This window comes from Poromitra crassiceps (assembly GCF_964638095.1).
Source record: "Poromitra crassiceps genome assembly, chromosome: 8".
NCBI classification, from domain to species: Eukaryota; Metazoa; Chordata; class Actinopteri; order Beryciformes; family Melamphaidae; genus Poromitra; species Poromitra crassiceps.
Genome location: NC_139629.1, coordinates 58653683 through 58670962, shown reverse-complemented (window position 1 = coordinate 58670962; position 17280 = coordinate 58653683). Strand labels below are relative to the sequence as shown.

The 17280-nt window shown below is 42.5% G+C and overlaps 1 pseudogene across 1 annotated transcript; it reads left to right on the top strand.

The window, feature by feature from the left end:
• The first annotated feature begins 5998 nt into the window (after positions 1 to 5998).
• On the top strand, positions 5999 to 16845 carry LOC310780821 (carbohydrate sulfotransferase 11-like; annotated as a pseudogene). The gene is made up of 4 exons: positions 5999 to 6307; positions 7486 to 7722; positions 13783 to 14276; positions 16477 to 16845. The product of its transcript is annotated as a carbohydrate sulfotransferase 11-like (transcript).
• Positions 16846 to 17280: the final 435 nt, after the last annotated feature.

Sequence of the window (17280 nt, the reverse complement as noted above, 5' to 3'; positions counted from 1 at the left end):
CATTGGATTATGCATATACCCCAAATTAATAACTATTTGAGGATGTCTAAATGATTGAATTGACATGCTACTGCTTATGCCGATGGAAACATGATTATACACAAAAAGGGTAACTGGCCCGACATGCTAGTACCTGATTAGTTCCTTCCCCTCCCGCCTTCCACATCTGACTCAAGGTAACTGGTACACAGCTCATCATCACTAATCTGATAAAGGAGAGTAGGACATTCTGTTACAAAAGTGACAGTTTCCCAAGTAAGTAGTGTACAAGTGTCATTCATCATGTTGGGTGGAAATTAATAATCTGTAGCAGCAGGATAAATTCACCGATTAACACTTTAAGCCCTATTTCTAGAGTCCCTAGCATGTTTCTGAGATGTACAGATTAAAACTTCTCAAGTACCAAACATGACATTCATGCAATAGAACACGAGCAGGAGTGCGATATTGGCGGATAACAGCACTGCTGTGATTCTGTCGTAGGTACGAGCTTGTGTTGTATTGCTTTTATACAACAGGTCCACGCTGTCAATAAAGGTTGTCAATAAAGGCGACAATGATTCGTTTTATTCTGCCCAGACTAGTTCCCCAACTGCACTTGTATCAGCACTGCTGTGATTCGGTGAATTGCTTTTGTTGAGGTAGCTGCGAAAAGGTACGAGTTACGATAATGTGGAATTAATATATCACTAATTTGCCTCTGTCTCTGCAATGGGTGGCCGGAACTACCTGTTGTAGAATGGTCTATACATACCTCCTGTGCGTAAGCATCTTTACCTTCGCATGTTTCAACATGGAGTGCAAGCATTTGTAATGGATAGCTGGTGTGGCAGGATTGGCACATTGCCCTTGCCATATTGGAGAATGACTCAGAATCAGGGGGCAGTGGTTTAGTGTCTAGTTCTTCTTGGATTGGAGCAATGTACAGGACACACTTTCCACCTGTACTTGCAGTCTTCAGCCTTAGCCCAGTATATCCATCTTCAGGGGACACCATATGGAGTTTCCGAGCACCCCATCCCCCTAACAAGAAATGTTACGCAATAGTTTCACTTAAATGAAGGTGACAGTACTCATTACAATTTTATAACGTACTGATCCAAGTAAATATACAGTGGGATTGGATATCTATTTAACCTACCTGATGGTTTGAAAATCAACCAGCCCCCAGACACACTTTCCAATTTTGGATAAAGACCTTTCAGTGTTGAAGATATCTTCAGGAGTAATATGAAACAACATAAAATTAATAAAATGAAAGCATTGGATAGAGTTATCAGATGACTGCAAATCTGGAACAGGCCTTACCTCATCGTGAGTGCAGTTCTCAGTAATCTGTGTGGACCTGCGTCCCAAACCAGCTTGCAGATGAATGACTTCTTCAGTAGCTTTTGGAGTGCGCTCAACAAGCTTGGGCAGGAGATACAATGTGATCTGCATCTCTTTGACTGGTGTGCAGTTGGTAGAAGGCGCTCTGAGGCACCGTCGCTTTCCCTTGGCTCCAAACATGGCAGGAAAGGACCTATGATGAGAATGTTTTAAGTTGACATTTGTATTGTTTTGTTTCATTAGCAGACATCTGTGAATGTCTCCAGTCCTGTGGCAACTAAAAATGCTGACGCTATTCGCTATTAACAATACCTGCTAGACTCACTAGATGGGGCTATTGAACAAATACAAAATGTTTACAAGCCTGGTATAATATTTGTTATGCCCCTACTATCTACATTATTCAATGACAGTCCATCTTTTCAGGTTTCTTTAGGAAGAAGAAGGAAACAACGACGAGTTGCAGGCTGACAAACAAACCAAACAGTTAGGACCTGGTCATTTCTGTGCGGACACTGGGTCGGTCATCTCTGCCTCTCTCCTGGCCATCTCTGCCTCTGTCCTGACTCCTTCCCTGTATGCTAGAATAACATGTTGGAGGAAACGCATTAGTTCATTTGATGCCGAGTGACGCTAGTCGATATTCATATGGATTTGTAGCACTAGATATATGTTGAACGTAGGGCTGTCAAACAATTCATTTTTTAATCGTGATTAATCGCTTGAGTTCCATAGTTAATCGCAATTTAATCACATGTTTAAAATTCCATTATTTTGCATTTCAAGAGTTTTTGTGTCCATATTAACAATGTAAAGACATTCTTACCACGTTCCACCATTGGGATCAAATGAACACAAAGAAAATAATTACATGATCTTTTATATTATTTCTTTCAAACCAATAGAAATTTAATTTAAGACCCAGTAATACAATGTCTTCTTCAAAACTTCAACTTTATGTTTTGCATACTGTACCCTATCCGAGATGCAATGTTTTTTTTGAACGGATTTCAGGGTTGCAGCCTAAAAGCCTGTTCATTCCTTCAAAGTGCTTGCCTGTCTGAGTCTGCTGGCTTTGAGACAGAAGGTAGTAGCGTTAGCAGTCTGCAGTCATTGCCACCCATGTAAACGTTGTTTCTAGATGTAACGTTAGTTAGTCTCACAGGTCTGTGGCGACTTACACGTTCTAAAACATTGCTTTGCTTCGGCTTGAGCGAGTGCAGCCTGAATTATTGACAGCGGGACCTGCATGTTTGTGTCGGAGGTAGCGTTAACGTTAGCTCGGACGCTAATAACGTTAGCACTTTGGTCATATGAAATTCCGTCTGACGCAAGATACATATGACTTTTGGTTTGTAAACTGAGCAGTGTGGCAGTGAAACCAAGCATTCCAAAGCCCAGTAGAGTGTTTTTAACGCGTTAATGCTGACAGCCCTAGTTTAATGTTAACTGGGTGTGTGTTCTGAAACACCTGGGAAACGCTGGAGCAGTTTGTTGTTGGCCAGAATGGTCACTGGGACCCACAGGGCCAGGGTTAGATTGGTGATCAAATTAAGGAGGTGCCTTGCCGAATCTACCACTTGTCTTTGGTTTTCTTCCTGTCGAAAGTATAACAAAGGAGCAGTTAAATGTGGTGAAATACACAATACAGGCCGCTAGCGAAACTGCGCTAGCCAGCTAGCTAGCAAGCTAACATTAGCTAGCTATTCATGGGTTTCTGCTGTAGTCTTCTACCCCGGCCACGTAGCTATTTATTTACCTTGTTTGGCGTCCTTCCCTTGTCCATGATGATGAGCAGTCTAACGACAGACAATGGAAAGACTGGCGGGCGGCTAATTTAATACATCCATGCTTGGAAGTCGCGGGAGCAAAGACCTGTGGTGTACATGATGTTGACCTGTTGATGATGTCACAGGGTCGGGGGAGGATCAGTTCCGGGTTCACGAGATTCGCTGTCATGTACTGTTCAATGATATATACTGTATAAACATCCTTGTTCAACTCAAAGTGGTCTTCTATGATTGTAGCGAACCTGAATACAACAAGACCAAATAGTTCTAGCGGGAGTGGGTGTGTGGTGCCTCGGCCAAAAAGGAGTTAGGGCAATCAGCGCTTGATTGCTCTTCCTCCTTCCTCCTCTTCCTCCTTGAGGACCCGGATGGCGCACACACATGTTGAAATTTTTGAACACAAGATTCTGAAAATTTTGAATTGAATTTTGAAATAGGAATGTGGAAACTGAATAATTTCGAAGCAAATAAATTCAGTTTAAAATTATGCTATTCAGATTCAGTTTTTCAACTCACATTAAAAAATAAAAATTTCAAAATAAAAAACAGCAATTAAATTTCAAAATGAAAAAATTCGAATTCAAATAGAGCAATTCAAATTCAAATAGAGCAATTCAATTTCAAAATGAAAAAATTTGATTTCAAATAGAGCAATACTACTGAGCCCCTAAGGTGACATGAAAAAAAAAAAAAATTGCTATCTCGTGCGCACGCGAAACTAACGCGTGCGCACGCAAAACTATCGCATGCGCACCAGATAGTTTCGCGTGCTCACGAGATAGCAAAAAAAAAAAAAAAATGTTTTTTTTTTTTTTTTTTTTTTGCTTTCTCGTGAGCACGCGATAGTTTCGCGTGCGCACGCGAAACGATCTGGTGCATACTGTAGTCTGGAGAGGAGAGAGAGCATATGAGACCTAGTAAAAGTTTGACCTGCTTTAGAAATGACAGTACAGGAGTTAGTTGAGCTATATTTTAACCTTGGACTTCATTATAAGGACATTACTGCTTTGCTTGCAAGTCGTCACCGTTATATTGTCTCCCAACGACATTTAAAACGAATTTTGAAGTCATGTGGTCTGTTTCGGCGCAAGCAGGGCTGTAGTGGTGGCTAAACGCACGTAAACGGCGTTTACGTACCTTTTTCAATGCTCTGCAGCGTTTAGGCACCTTTTAAGATCGTTTACTCACATGTTTAAATCGTTTATGCACACTTATTATTGCACGAGTTTTAACACGTTCGCGTAAACTCCGTTGATGCGGAGACCACGCCAAGCACGTCACACACCAAAAGAAAAGAAAAAAGATTACTCATGGGCATGGCACTGACCAGGATCTCCGCGAACCGTAGCCTATTTTTGTGGAGCGCTCCGCGGGAAAGGTACACGGCCCCGGTCACGTTGGTGCCTTTATCGAGCTGTGCTTGCCTGCCCAGACAGCGCTCCCTTCAAACAACTTAACGGTGCCATTGTGCCAGCGATGCGCAATGCGCATTTGGAGAGCTGAACATATAAGGTTGGTTAAAAATGTGTGTCCAGAGTGGGGAAAATCATATAGGCTCACCGTTTTACAACTGAAGAGTGAATCACTGGTGTAAGAAACATGATTGTTTTCCCTCTGATCAAGTAAAGTTTGTAACATTAGGTGCGTGCGAGTCGACTTGAATAGTCCAGGTGCTACTGTATAAAGCCAATATAATACGACCATGTTGAAAACTATCGAGAAACATACTGGTGTTTGTTGTGCCGAGATCTGTATAAATAAATATTGGCTGACTAAAATTTAGTGGCCAGAGTGGCAGAACCACTTTTATTTCCATGTACAGTATGTTGTCTACCTATCCTTGCCCAATGTGTTTGTGGACAGTTTGAATTATATATTGGTATTCAAGAATCACAGATTCAATCTGTCTACATACTTTTAGCTATAAAGCTGAAGCTGACAATCACAGGTACAGTGTGAGAGAGAGAACTATATTACTCTTCAAACTGTATATACAGGGTTCATACAAGGTCCTTTAAAGTAGGCTACCTACTGTATAATTTAACTTTTCATAAGTGGAGAAATTCAACAAATGTTCATTAAATACATTTTATATTGATTGTTTAGGCCTAATTATTTGTAAAGTCACAACACATTAGAGATGTGTGTAGTTCATTTTGCTCTCAAATGCACCAGGTTGATGAATTTTACTTTAAAATGTAAAAAAAAAAATCTTCCGGGGGAGAATCCCCCCGGACCCCCCTTGAGGGGCAAGGCCCATCCCATAGCCAGCTACTTTTTCTATCTGGCTGGCTACTCAGAAATGTGGGGGAACCCCCTGATATACCTTATAGGGCTATATGATTCAGATTAAGTTGTTCTATATACTCTCATATTTTGTCTTGTATATCGGTCACGGAAGCTTATTTATCCGCCGTTATAACACTGCCGGTGCCGCGTGAGAAAGCTGCCTCGAGTCAAAAGTATAGTTTACCCACCTTTTTTTTTACCACTACAGCACTGGGCGCAAGGGATATGCCAGCTATGATCAGGTAATTTCTTTCATTTCTGAACAATTACAAGCATCTGGCCAACTACATGGATATCGGTGGATGTACACGAAATGCATGGAGAATGGACTACATGTCAGAAAAGAAGACGTCCGTTTAATTCTTCAAGAACTTGACCCAAGGGGTGTTCAACTCAGAGCAACCAGACGCCTACATCGCCGGAACTATTTTGCAAAAGGGCCCAATTATATCTGGCACTTGGACTCCTATGACAAACTGAAGCCATTTGGTATCTGTATCAACGGCTGCATTGACGGGTTTTCACGGAAAATCCTCTGGGTGAATGCATTTACTACAAGCAGTGACCCCAAAATCGTTGGAGGCTACTACATGGAGGCAGTCGAGAAATTAGGTGGCTGTCCAAGGATCGTCAGAGCCGACCGGGGCACAGAGAATGTCAAAGTCCGAGACTTGCAGCGTTTTCTCTGTCGCAATATAAACGACGGCTCTGCTATTGGCAGCTACATTGAAGGGGCAAGCACGGCAAATCAGAGGATAGAAAGTTGGTGGGGCTTCCTGAGAAAGGAGTCAATGGAATTCTACATCGCTCTGTTTGTGGATCTGAAGGACCGTGGTTTGTTCGACGGTGCATATCTGGACAAAAGTCTAATCCAGTTCTGCTTCATGGCTATCATCCAGGTAAGATTAGCCTACTATTGCTTTTAATTTGGCAGAAGTTGATATTGCTTAAATAGCACTGTCTGTATAAAATACACTACACTAGTCTGTCTGTATAAAATAGCCTACACTAAAAGCTACACTAGTCTGTGTATGTATAAAATAGGCTACACACTAGTCTGTCTGTATATGTATGTATGTCTGTCTGTCCCTCCTCTCTCCCTCCCTGTCTGTCTCTCTGTCCACTCTCTCCCTGTCTGTATATGTATGTCTGTCTGCCCCTCCTCTCTCCCTCCCTGTCTGTCTCTCTGTCCACTCTCTCCCTGTCTGTATATGTATGTCTGTCTGCCCCCTTCTCTCTGTCTCTCTGCCCCTCTCTGTCTATATGCCTGTCTGCTCCTTCTGTCTCTCTGCACCTCCCTCTATCTATCTGTCTGTCTGTCTGCTCCCTTATCTGTCTCTCTCTGCACCTCCCTCTCTGTCTGTCTGCTCCCTTCTGTCTCTCTCTGACCCTCTCTATCTGTCTATCTGCTCCCTTCTGTCTCTCTCTGACCCTCTCTGTCTATCTGCTCCCTTCTGTCTCTCTCTGACCCTCTCTGTCTATCTGCTCCCTTCTGTCTCTCTCTGACCCTCTCTGTCTATCTGCTCCCTTCTGTCTCTCTCTGACCCTCTCTGTCTATCTGCTCCCTTCTGTCTCTCTCTGACCCTCTCTGTATATCTGCTCCCTTCTGTCTCTCTCTGACCCTCTCTGTCTATCTGCTCCCTTCTGTCTCTCTCTGACCCTCTCTATCTATCTGTCTATCTGCTCCCTTCTGTCTCTCTCTGACCCTCTCTGTCTATCTGCTCCCTTCTGTCTCTCTCTGACCCTCTCTGTATATCTGCTCCCTTCTGTCTCTCTCTGACCCTCTCTATCTGTCTGTCTGCTCCCTTCTGTCTCTCTCTGACCCTCTCTATCTGTCTGTCTGTCTGCTCCCTTCTGTCTCTCTCTGCCCCTCCCTCTCTGTCTGTATGTCTGTCCCTTTTCTCTCACTGTCTGTCTCTCTGCCCCCCTCTCCCTCCCCACCATGTTCTCCCTCCCTCCCTGTCTGTCAATTCACTAGACATAATCTATCACTCAAAATCCTGAAGGCCATAATTAAGGCCCACATGAGAATATCAGTTCACTTGTTTTCTTACTCTCTAATATACTGTTTTTCCAGGATGAGTTAGATGAGACCACCTGTGTGTGGGATTCACATCTCATCAGACCATCGAAGAATGACAGAGTGCCCAGCGGTCGACCCAGGGTCATGTACATGTTCCCAGAACTCTACACAACTGATGACTGCGTTTGCCCAGTGGACAGAGCCGATGTACAGCTGTCTCGGAGGGACTGCACATTTCGACCAGCAGTGCCATGTGACACAGACATCTACGACCTCTGCAACATTCTGATGGTGGAGTCACAGTTGCATCTTCCGGCCGATGCTTATCAAGCATTGGATTTGTACCTGCATTTGAGGAATACGATCAGATCCTCTCTCTAATTTGAGAAGGAACTAGAGATCTCCCTCCCTGTCTGTGTGTATATGTATGTCTGTCTGCCCCTCTCTCTCCCTGTCCCCTCTCTGTCTGTATCTGTCTGTCTGTCCCTTCTCTCTGTCTGTCTGTCTGCTCCCTTCTCTGTCTCTCTCTGCACCTCCCTCTCTATCTGTCTGTCTGTCTGTCTGTCTGTCTGTCTGTCTGTCTGTCTGCCCGCCCCTTCTCTGTCTCTCTCTGGACCTCCCTCTCTATCTGTCTGTCTGTCTGTCTGTCTGTCTCTCTGCCCCTTCTCTCTGTCTGCTCCCTTCTCTATCTGTCTGTCTGTCTGTCTGTCTGCCCCTTCTCTGTCTCTCTCTGCACGGTCCTCCCTCTGCCATTTGAACATGGTGGCGAAGCTCTGTATTGCAAGTCACCCAGGGGATTTTTTTCCGGGTGTCACTCAAAGTATAAAACAACTCTTTTAATTATCAAATATTTTTTATGGGGCAGTTTTTTCTTCAGAAGCCACTAAGAGCCATATACGGGTGTATTTTCTTCTTTTAATACATCCATGGGTAGGAGGGGTGGGAGACGTCATTGAATACGTCATGGCACACATGCGCACTTCGCCTTGGGCTGCATGGCCAGGAAGTCAAACCAGGAAGAAAACCTTCCCTCCAAACTCAGGACCGGCATGAGAAGGTATAGCTCCAGCTGTCAGCTGCCAGAGCTGGCAAACTCATAAAGAATGGCAGCAGAGGAGGATTTATTCGGTTTTCTGAAAACGCGAAATATACCTGATAGTGTCATCAACCGACTAACAGATGATGGGGTACGTTAAATTATCCCGCCGGTTTTAACTCATTGCATGGTCTGTAACATGTTGTCTTAATGTTAGCCACATTATCTTAGCAATAGGCTACTGTTAGCCTGCTTTTGCTAGTGTAACTGAGCGTTTGGGTCAGCCTATTACGTGACACGTTGTTAATAACACAATAAACGAGAGAGAGAGTGAGTCAGGCTGTAACGTTACCCCTGTGGTCCACACATAATAATGGCGGTGAACGGCTAAACTGACGTGTTGAAGACAAAAACAGACAAAGAAGACAAAAATGGTTCATTCGTGTTGTGTTGTTGTTTAATATCATTCATAACAACACTTTCACTAACGTTAGTGGAGACCAGACTAGCTAATTTACCTGTTGGACCAGACCAGACCAGAGTACCCAGCTAGCAATCTGCCGCTGCCTCTGGTGGCCCGCAATCGCATTTTGAGCGGCAGAGTGGCGGTGGCATTCCTTCAGCCGCTACCTTCACTCTGGCGGAATGCCGCTGGAGGGCTAGCAGCGGCAGGCCATCGGCAAGCCGCCAAGAATTTTCCCTCTCTAAGTACCACATCAGCGCTGGAGGGGCGCTGGTGTCTGGCCGTCGGCAGATAGGCCCACCCCGTCCATTAAACTGCATTCATAAGCATTATGAAACTATAGCTCTAATTTGAAACGATGGGCTAAGTTCTGTTCTATTTTGTTTGAAAGAGACTATTTAATGGATTTCTGTTTTTATTATGCTAGACAAAGGCAAAAATACCTTTACAGCATTCAAAAATGAACTTAGCAAGATTTTCCAAATCACTAAATGGATGAAAAACACAAATGCCCAAAGATTATACATTGTATTTGAGAAGTTTATTGTAGCCTATTTAACCTCTGTAGTAGCCTAATTGTTTTGTCCCTGCAATACTCTGTCTCTTTTTCTCTCATTTACTTTTTATTTCTGTTGTTCTCTCGAATTTTTATATTTACAGTCTTTGAATTAAAAAACATTTATTTATTCATTTATTTATTTATTCATGTCCGAGTGAAATGTTATTTGCTCTCTCTTGTGATTATGAATGGACTAAAGACACCTCACATTAGGATAGTGGACAAACATTTCTAATCACCTGTGTTGGAATGTTCTTTGAATACCAGAAATCAAGTCAATAGCTTATAAATTCACCTCCTTGAATAGTTCATGCCTGAGTCGTAAACCAGAGCAAATTAAAATACAACTGGATGGATGTTGGACTTTGAATGGTTTTGCAATCAGGGTGCAAACTACGGGGGAGCTGGGGGGGGCTTTGGCTCCCCTTAAAGAAATAGTAGACCCCCTGAAAACATGACGTGAAATTTGGGGGGGTCTCTAAATTATTGACTAATATATATTACCCCATGTATTTTCTATTTCTTTTTCTGTACCTTCATAGTGAATAATGCCTAAAATTACGCTATTTTAATCGTATGATTCAGAGTGTGCTCAATCACTGTCAAATTCACTGTAAGCCCCTATACCGACATGCATGTTATTCTTATCATCACCACATCGAAGCGTGGCGGCGCAGGTGCAAATCAAACGTCACTCACGCGGGCAGGTCAGATTTAAAACAACAGCAAGATGTCAAAAAGAAAACAAGGCAGTTTGACAAACTTTACATTCACGAAGAAATGGAAGCAGCCGTCAGTTGAACAGCAACAAGTCGCTTCTACTTCAAACGCAGATGTGGAAAAAGTGACGACGACGTGAAGCTGGAATACCTCCGAGTCCTCCCGCATATGGAGGACTGTTTGTGAGATGGAATGCGTCAGGAACTTCACAGTGAGTGGGACATGTGCGTTATGGAGTGGATAAAAGTGTTGGGCAGAGATATCATGTTCTTGTGGATGCAGTGTATATGGAGAGCAGTGAGCCCGTTTCGCCTTTCTGTGCTCTCTCACCCTCCCTCCCTCTGTGTGCGCAGCGCGCTTTTCTCTCTTGGAGAGAAAAGTGGAACACGACAAGAGCTGTATCCGTGTCTTTGAGCGTGCTGATAAACTATAGAAGAGATCTTACTGTGGTTTTTGCTTTTTAGAGCGTGGAGGATGTGGTCTGGTCATTGGGCTACCCGGCTACTGCTTATGTGATACTGTAGCCTGTATCGGATGTGCTGCTGCCTGAATCAGACTGTGAACGTTGAAGGGAGGCAGTCCTTTCTGAGGCACGCGCAAGCAGCTGTCCGCACCGGGTCACGCGCACTTCCCCCGAAAGTCACAGTATAGTTCGCACACTGTTTGCAATGACCAAGCAAAGTGGTGTATAGCTTATAAGTGCAGTGGTTCTCAAACTTTTTCAGGTCAAGGACCCCTAAACTGACACAAATTAGACGGAGCCTCATTTGATAAGATTTTGTCCCAGGGTCTCCCAACTGATAGCTTTTGTGACAACCCTCCCACTGTGTGGTCGTCACACGTTTCACTGTTTTATTACATAAAGTGTATGAAACCCATGATCAAAATACATTCAAGATTCAAGATTTTTATTGTCACTCCGTAGTACAAGTATCACGTGTGAAATTCTTGTGCTGTGAACTCCGTTTACAACATAGTACAAATATAACGGGGCATATGAGTGCAAAAACAACAAAAGACACAACAAGCAATAAGGCAGTAGAGCGATAAGACAAGTCAGAGACAGTGGCATATTCACTGCACATAGGTGCACATGTCGTGTGCATACTTGGACGTACATGCATTCTGTCATTGTGTTACTTATCATTGGAATTATTGTAAAAATGATTTTTTTGCTGGGGGCCCCTGGAAGCCCCTCAAGGACCCCTGGGGGTCCCTGGACCCCACTTTGAGAACCTCTGCTTATAGTGCATACCATACATTTGGTCAGCTCTAACCTACACTTCTCCTGTGAGCCCACAACAGGGCTGTGTCTACCCAGTTGTAGCCTAATTTAACCTGTGGAACAATTGTTTTGTCCCTGGAATATAAATAAATAAATAAATAAATATAGTGCAAATAATAATAGGTAGATGTCCAAGAAGAATAAATGTGGGTCATTTATTCACTGGGTATGCAGTGTTATATTTTTCAGCCAGATGCAGGATGATGTCTGTCTCTCTCTCTCTCTCTCTCTCTCTCTCTCTCTCTCTCTCTCTCTCTCTCTCTCTCTCTCTCTCACACTGGTCAGGTCTGCAGTCTATATATCCCCCCCCCCCCATGTCTCATCTGTATCCATTTGTCTGATGTTGTTTTTTGTGTGTAATGAACAGTTTGAAATAAAGATTATTGGGAGGGATTGGGAGGGAGGGGGGGGGGGTGAGAGTGACGATGGGAAGTGAAGAATTTTGGCACTTTTGCGTTGCCGTAGTGTGACGTTGTGTCTGCGTCCAGGCCATTGAGGCTAGTGTGTCCTGGCGCCATTTTATGAATGGGATTTCAGGAAGCAAACATGCGCCCAGAGTACTGATAGCAACAATCTTTGAAAAAGTCGTTTTAAACCATGACTTGTCTTCACCTATCTACAAAACACAGGACTGATTATAAAAGCGATATACGGACAATAACAGACCGGTTGGTGGCGATCATCCACTGCCTTCTTGCAACTTCATCACAAGAAAAACAAGACGTGCACGACAACAAAGGACACTGAAAACTTCGGGGCTCTTTGAAAAGCAGATCGGTAAGAATATTTAACGCTATATTTGTAAATCCTATTGTGCTCTGCTGCGATCTTACCATTAGCCATTTCGCTGGTTAGGCAGATAACAACAAGTTAGATGGCTAATAGTTAAATGACGTGTAGACAGCTGTTTGTGTTACACATAGGCCTACAAGTAGCAGAGGCTAGCGTTAGCCACTCTACCCAGTGAAGAAATGCATGGGCCATCCACGTTTCTTGGAGTAAAACGTAAAAAGGCATCGGTTGCAAACATCTATTTTGTGCTCATTCTGGATATATCAATACACCATTTAACGGTGTTATTCGGCCGTTTAACGTTAACGTACATAATTCCGTTTGCTTTCGCGGCTTATTGATTAAACTAACGTTACAGAGTACAGACCATTGTTAGTGTGTTGCTGCTCACGTTAATTTACTGCGTGCATATTCTTCTGTTTGCGTGCACGGCCATGTAAGATGAGATCAAAACTAACGTTACAGACCGTTACAGTCTGTGACTGTTAGTCTGTAAATCGTTTGTATTATTTTATTTCCTTATCCCCACACTGATGCAAGCTCTATTTTGGACCAAACAGGCTTGAGATGAGCCATGAGTCCAGCAGCTGCATAAAAAAAATGTGAAATTATTTATCCCTTATCGGGCAAGAGAAGCAGATATTTGTCTGTTATATGTATCAGCTTAAAAATCCATCCTAGCAGCATCATAAAAGGCATTCAAATAGCTATTTTATTTTAAATAAGTAGCTCCCTTTGTTTGTTTCAGGTTGGGTCAATGGACAGCTTTGTCAGAGACACATTGGCGGAGTGGCAACTTCAAGACCTCGTAGATAGTTTTAAAGGTAAGGTTTCTATTTTATTTTTTAATAAATATTCTTATGGAAAATTATTATTTAGCTTGGCCTCGCCTGCCCTATTGGCACGCCCGTGTGTGTGTGTTGCTCTCACTAAATATTATTGCATCAGTGATGTCACAATGCCTCCATGTGTATGTGTTTGTGTGCCTCATTATATCACTGATTACATCATCAGTAGGCATTTTAAAAACTCACACAAAGCTGCTTTATCATGTCTCCTTCCGTGCTGAGATTGCATTAGAAAACAACACGCCATAATATCTTTCAAGCAGTTTTTGTTGATCAGTGCTATCAGCAGCACTTCAATTCGTACGGTCAGTCACACACACACACACACACACACACCTGTGAATATAGTATATTGGGGAGAAGGGCATGGTGCTACCGGATAATGCCGGATAATCCTGATGAACTCCACAAATCTTTGTGGACTAAAATACTATGCTACTTCCACTGGCATAGGGGTCATTTTTGGGTTAACTTATGCATTAAGGTTAGTTCTGACCCTTGTGAAGTGCCGTTTTGAATCTCTTGGAAGTAAAAACATTGAAGTGGTCCAAATATTGACCACAAGTGCACTAGTTGTTATTTTAGGGTTGATCATTCATTCATGATCTTTGATGATTCTTCATCTTTTCTGTTTTTGTTTGTTTGTAGGTTGAATCAGCGGTACAGGTGATTCACCAGGGCCGACGCGAGCTGTCAGAGGAAGCCTGCCGCTCCTACACCCGCAAACGCCGAGCTGTCAGAGGAGGCCTGCTGCTCCTACACCCGCAAACGCCGAGTCCTCATCCCCGAGGACCTGAAGCACGTCATCGTGGACGACCAGCATGGCATGCTGTACTGCTACGTGCCCAAGGTGGCCTGCACCAACTGGAAGAGAGTGCTCATGGTCCTGACGGGCGTCGCCGGGCCCCACCAGGATCCGCTGGCCATTCCCGCCAACGAGGCCCACGTGCCGGGGAACCTGCGCACGCTGTCAGAGCCTGCGCTCCTACCTGAAGTTCGTCTTTGTGCGCGAGCCCTTTGAGCGGCTGGTGTCTGCGTACCGCAACAAGTTAACGCGCAGCTACAACACGGCGTTTCATAAACGATACGGCACGAAGATAGTCCGGCGCCACCGACCGGACCCCTGGCCGGAGGCTTTGTTTATGTTTATGTTTATGTTTATTTGCACATTAAAGGAAAACAGAACAAAATAAAAAATGTTTACAACATTGGAGAAAAAAACATGTGCAGGTGAGATAGAAACCCACTACGGGTTTATATAAAGATCTCACCTCAAGAGAAAAACATAATAATACAAGTTACTCAATTAACATTGAACAAACATTAAATGCAATGATAATTCAGATTAGTGAAATAAAAAAAATAAAAAAAATAAAAAAAATAGGAATAAAAAGAGAAATAAAAATGAGAATGTGGTTTAGACCTCTCTCAGAAATGCCATAGCTCACTCAGTGCCAAATTTACCAGACATTAGAAAACCTTTTAGTTTCTTTTTGTACACAGACAGGGATAGAGAAACAGTCAATAAATGTAAGTTTGAATTCCATATTTTGGCTCCATGATATTTTAACGAAAATTGACCTCTGGATGTACGATACAATGGTATATTAAGGTTATTGCTTTGTCTAGTAGGATAAGAATGAATTTGTGAATTACAGATGAAAAATGATTTACAATTTTCTGGTAAGTCAGTACTCATATACTTCAATTTGAAAATGAAAATGCAGGTTTGAAAAATGTTGATATCAAAAATTGACATCACACCACATTTACAAAAGAGCGCGGCAGTTTCAGCATACGGCTTTGAAAATGTTGCTAGTCTAACAAAACGTTTTTGTAGCAATAAAAGTTTATGCAAATGAGTGGGGAAGGTACTAGCCCAAACAATATTACAGTATGAAAGGTATGGGAATATTAGACTGTAATATAAAGTTAGAAGACAAGAGAAATTAAGAAGTCCACAAATCCTTCTAATAATTCCAAGGGATTTTGTGATCTTCTTACAGACCTGGCTGATATGGTCTTTCCAGGTGAGTTTCTCATCGATCAGGACTCCTAGAAACCTGGTGGATGAGACTTTACTAATTTCAACACCATCAATAGATATTTTAAATAATTCCGAATTATAATTCATTTTACCAGCAAATATCATAAAATTTGATTTTTTTACATTTAAAGCCAATTTATTCGATTGAAACCATTTGGAATACCTGAGAAGACCAATGTTTACCTCATTCATAAGGACAGTTACATTTTTATTGGATATCAATAAGTTTGTGTCGTCTGCGAATAATATTGGAAACATAGTATCCGATACTGCTGCAAGATCGTTTATGAATATAAGAAAAAGTAAAGGCCCCAAGATTGAGCCTTGAGGCACCCCACACTGAATTTTAGCCTTGTTCGACTCTATACCATTAAAAGTAACATATTGTTCTCTATTATAAATATAATTATTAAGCCACCCGAAGATATTGCCATGAAAACCATATGCATACAGTTTTGAAACCAAGATGTCATGATTAACCGAATCAAAAGCTTTTGAGAGATCCAAAAAAATACCACAAGCAAATTCCTTTTTTTCCAAAGCAGTGTGAATCCTGTCCACTAACTGTAGAAGGGCCATGTAAGCCGAGTGGTTTTTGCGGAATCCGTACTGGTGTTCATACAGGATATTTTGCTTATTCAAATGGTTAATAATACGTTTATAAACTAATTTTTCGAGAATTTTGGAGAAACATGGGAGAACAGAAATGGGTCGATAGTTAGTAAAGGATCCAGGATCACCTGCTTTGAAAAGTGGGATGACTTTTGCAAGTTTGAGGTCAGATGGAACAACACCCGTTTCCATGGACATTGTAAAAATGTGCAATAAAGGTTTGATAATTGAGTTTCTTACTTCCTTCACAAGGGATGAACTAATTCCATCGTGACCTGGAGCAGAATTTTTTAATTCCATTATAATTTCATTTATCTCTTCATTGTCGGGAGGTTCAAAAGAGCAAACGGGAGGAAAGGAACCTTGTATATAATCAGTTGGATTCACGTTGGTATTTCCAGACTTGTTGGATATGGAAACTCCCACATTCACAAAAAACTCATTGAATTTACAGGCAATATCAAAAGGATTGGTGATGGAAGTGTTCCCATCTAAGAAGCTAGGGGGAAGCTTATTGGACACTTTTTTCTTTTGGAGTAATTCATTTAGAACTTTCCAAGTAGCTTTGATGTTGTTTGCAGAATTTTCAAATTGATTACTGAAGTACTTTTTTTTGGCTGCTTTTATAAGGTGATTATATTTATTTTTATACATCTTATAAGTTGCATGATTATTGCATGGAGCGGGGCGACGACGTCTCCTTTGAGGAGTTTGTGTACTACCTTGTGGACCCGGCCACCCAGCGAGAGGAGCCCTTCAACGAGCACTGGGAGCGGGTGCACTCGCTGTGCCACCCCTGCCTCATCCACTACAACGTGGTGGGCAAGTATGAGACGCTGGAGCAGGACTCCCGCTACGTGCTGCAGCTGACCAGGGTGGAGGGGCAGGTCGCCTTCCCGGCCTCCTCCAAGAGCACCAGGACTACGGGCGACATGGCAGTCCAGTTCTTCCACAACATCAGCCCCTTCTACCAGAAGAATCTGTACAACCTCTACCGCATGAACTTCCTGCTCTTCAACTACTCCATGCCAGCCTACCTCAAGTTTAGTTGAGGCTGGGACTTCACTCATCCACAGACTCATGCTTGAACTCTCTGATCCTGATCTTTACATGGACTCCACTATGTCACTTTCAAGGTCTGTTACTTTGCACTTTAATGCAAATTAATTTGAAAATTGCCTTTCTGTCTACCTGATACTTTGTATTGCTGCACTGCATACTGCACAAAGACAAATTCCTCATTTGTAACATGTTCATTATGGCTATTAAGTAAGCTTGAATCTTGAGACTATTGTTTATTTATATACTGGACTCCCCCTGCTAGTATTGACTTACAATAATTACAGTCCTTGATAATTACCCACCTATAATGACACACAATTTTATATAAAATTTACTTTTTGGAACACGGTGGAAAAGTAGGAATATCTATGATGTGCTGCTGTGCGTGACTTTATGCTTGTTTTCTATTTGTATCTTTATGACTG